The sequence below is a fragment of the Cryptomeria japonica genome, chromosome 8 (genome assembly GCF_030272615.1).
Source record: "Cryptomeria japonica chromosome 8, Sugi_1.0, whole genome shotgun sequence".
In the NCBI taxonomy this organism is placed as follows: Eukaryota; Viridiplantae; Streptophyta; class Pinopsida; order Cupressales; family Cupressaceae; genus Cryptomeria; species Cryptomeria japonica.
Window position 1 is genome coordinate 529,483,402 of NC_081412.1, and position 4,293 is coordinate 529,487,694.

Here is a 4,293-nt window from a genome sequence, read left to right on the forward strand (position 1 = left end):
ATCATCGGAGAGAGGGACACAAACATGGAGAAAGGTCAAAATTGTCATCAATGCCATTATTATTGAGATAAATAACCTGATTATAGTTTGTCTTTGTTACCCTAGAGTCGCTAGGGTTGAGACATTGTTAATGATGTTAAGATGTGAAGAGCTTGTTTAATTCAGTTGGTCATGTTAGGTCATCTTATTTATATTTTTAATCATCAATATAAAATTTATATCTTTTGACATGCACTTATAGTTTAAATTAATATGAGTTGTTGAATTTGAGCTTGAAAGTATTTCAGTACTAAACCAATTATATATATATATATATAACAATGTCTATGTATACATAGATGTGTGTATATGCCATTCATATTTATACATATCTATATAGGTATCGGTTGTTACCGATAATTTAATAATTCAAATTTAAATCTTTGAGACTTTGTGGTAGCAGCTCATATAGTCAAGTTTCTATGTTAATAAATTAATATAGCGAACTTGGCTATTAATAACTACACTTCAATATTACGGCGAGGTCATGTTGAACGACTGGGAGCCATAATATACATATGAAACACAAATGCAATATAATGCAAAATGGGAATCTTGGCTTGGGATAACAGATTCTTGAATTTGCAATCAAAAAACATTTTTAAGATTCGGTTTTATAGAGGGAAAAAGTCGATTCTTGAAATCACCATGATAAGAACCAGAGCTTGACAAATAGAGGTTGAAAGCAGTTGCAGTGAAAAAGGAGTACGTGGTGACAAATCTATCTCTTATCTAGGGAGTACGTGTTGCCTAGCTAAGGAAGAAGAGCTCTTCATACTTTGCACTATTGAGCTAATCTCCAGGCATGAGATGCTATCATTTAAACTTTTCTCTATCGAGCTTTCATATGCATCTTTTAGCAGTAGTAAAATGCATCTGCTTGGAGTAATCTTTCTTCTAGCATTAGAAAATAAGCATGTACATCAAATCACTAAGCTATTGAAATCATTTGCCGCCAGTCTTAGAAGACAGTTTATCTAGTAGAGAATGCATAGCATAAAGATTTTAATGGAATCACATGCATTCAAAAGTAATATTTTTCCTTCTACGAATTGACCCAAACAATTTTCTTGAGCACATGTTGTAATAGAGACGTGAACTTTGACTTTCATAAGCATGAAATTTGTTACACCATTCTTTAAATAAACTGCGCAATATTAGTAGCATCTAGTCTTTAAGCAATAGAATCATTTTTAAAACATATAAGATTTCCTTCTTCTTTTCTTATTCAAGTTACAAATAAGTTGAGGCTAGCATTTTTGTTTGCTTGCTTAAATTTTGTTGATAGACGCTTATGTGGGCCAATTAGAGACTTAAGAGGAGAAAGAATGTTCTTTATTCTGCAATATTAATGTATTGCATTAAGTTTTAAGAGCCGGATAGAACCATGATATCTTCCAATCCTTGGATCATAGCTAATTGATACAAATGGTAAGCTTTATCAAACTATTGACAGTGGTGGGCACATAGAGTTTAGTGCAAGATTATTTGTTTACAGTTGTGAGGAAGGCACATATACATGTATGTGCAAGGGATGCACCTACATGTACACCGTTAATGTACCAAGCAGCACCTACTTAAAACATAATAACTGTTGAGATTGCTTAATATGAATCATTATGAAAGTGGTAACTCTTTGCAGCTCTATGTATATTAGGGTATAGTCTTGTTCTCGGAGGTTAGGAAGTAACCCTAGCTTGTGGAGTGAATTGAGACCATGAAAATCCTAAAATTATACCTCATGTAGTTAAAAAGATAAAGCGTAATGATCTAAAACTCTAAGTTGACTAATTATGAATTTTATCTAATTGAGTGTTTCCATAAGTAGAAAACAAAATGCAGTGTTAGCATGATATAGTGGTTAATTCCATCATCTGAAGTCAACTAGATCTTAAGTAACATAGTAACAAGTCAAGTGGGGTTATGAACAATGAGTGCAGATTCAATGTGCTATGTAATTATATAAAACCTTTGGGCAAGGTGGCACAAATCTTTCCATGTGCATATTAGTTCACTTGATCTAGATACCATATGTAGACAGAGGATCATCCTAGTTAGGAGGTACCTATAGTGTGTGATCAACTAGAGTTGTGTAGGTTGAAAACACCAGGTTGAGATGGAAATTACACCTAGTCCCATTTACACAATCTTGTCAAGGGTAGGGCCACTTCCATAAGGAAGGTGTGTTGGGGACCACCAAGCCCATGATTGGAGGAAAATAACCTTAATGATGCTCTCCCTCATGCAAAACAAGCCAAGGTTTGTAAATATTTCCAAACTGGAAAGAAACTTTTGTAAACTCTAACCATGCCTGATAATTATTGCATAATGTTTATGTTACACAAAAAGTACAAGTTAATTTCTTTGCCTTATGTAATACATTTATTTGATTCATATCATTACTTGTTATCTCATGTTTAAAATACTTTAATATATTAAAAAATAATTTTAAAAAAAGCATGCATTAGCTAGCACTTCTTTTATGCAAGTTATAGTATTTCCTTAGAATTTTTTTCAGATTTAGTTAGTATGTTTCAGCTTTGGCCATTTTCGATGGTGAAATTTTGTTGATGGGTTCAATTGTTGGTAATGTTTTTATTCTAAGCATCAATTTTATTTGTGGTGGGCTCTTTTAGATTTTTTCTTTGGTTGATGGGAATAATGTTTCTATCATTCCCTTGGTTTTCTTTGTGCTTCCTTCTGTTGGTTGGGGTTTCTCCTTCTGGTGTTTGGTCTGGAAGCTACTGTCTTTTCTAGGAAAGTTTTTGCTATCATTTTTTGTTAGTGGTAGACATGGATGCATTTTCTATTGTTTCAACCTTTCCTACTCCTTTTGAGGTGGAGTGCTCTTAGTGCATCAATTCTAATGGTTCCTGTATGCTTTGTATGTTGGATTTATCTGTTACTTCCATGATTTGGAGCTTCTACATGGGGATGTTCTCTTACCCACTCTTAGATCCTACCCATCTCTCTCTTATTGATATGGAGAGAGTTTTGGTGGGTTGTTTTGGTTTCCAACTTTTTCTCGTGGGTTCTTTTGACTTTCCTATTAAGGTGGAGTTGTTTGTTGTGGAGGTGGAGATGGGTGTTACAACAAAAGATAAGTGGTGCTCTAAGGTAGCCATTATTGCCCTTGGTTTATTTTTTGTTTTTTCATCCTATTCAGGTGGATGCTAAGTGTGACTCTTATATTTTCTTCTACTAATCAAATATTGACTAAGCTTGAGGTTGATGAGGGTTCCATTCACCTAAATCAAAGGAAAGAAGATATTAGAGATTCTTATTTTTATTATGTTTTTCCTATTGTTTCTAGGGCTCAATATTGTTGCCTCCTTGACTTAAAAGGTTTTATATCTTTAGCCTCGCTAATGTAACATTCAGGTTTGTTGTTTTTGTTAAGTAACTATTTGGATGTTGTTAGGTCATTGTTAGTGTATGCCCTCTCTTCTTGCAACATTCTTTTTACGAGTTTCAGATCCCATTAAAATCTATTTGTAAAGGGTTTCAGGTTCCCCAAAAACATGATTTACCACCAATAAAAAAACACAGGGAAAAACATTTTGAGAAATAAATTGAAATTTCAGAATAGTTTAATATATTTTCTAGTAGTAAATGGATATAATAAATTCATATATTCTAAGCATTTATACATATGTAACCAAAAATAGATCTAGAGTATTCATATCAGTGTAGTAGTAACTATAAAAATTGGTCTAAAAAAGGTAATTTAATGTACCTAGTAAATAATAGAAGCGATTCATACGACAATGAAATCATGGTTAAGAAATTATGAGCTAAAACCACCCAAAATATGTTACTTAGCTTCTTATCTTAAAATAAAGTATGTGAATTTCAAAATGTGTCTATAATCTAATAGATACATCTTTCTTCCATCGAACATAAACTTGTCATAGTATTTGGACCATTTTTTAACACCCCCATGAGTTGGTTGTATTTTTATTAGTTATCTTCTTCTGCTTGTTGGTTTCTAGTTAATCTATTTTTCTTGGTTTGGTTATTGCTAGTTGTCCTTGGTGGTCCCATTGATGTTTTTTGTGAAGGATCTTTGTTATCTTATTGTGGGATGTTTTTTTGTGGAGGATCTTTGTTGTTTGATTCTAGTTAATTCTTTATCTTTCTTAAGGTAAAAGGATTTGGCCCTTTGAAAACCAAGCTTATCTTTATAAAAAACATAAACTTGTCATATTCCATTTGCTAACATGGGTTCTCTATTTTGATCCACCACCACCATTT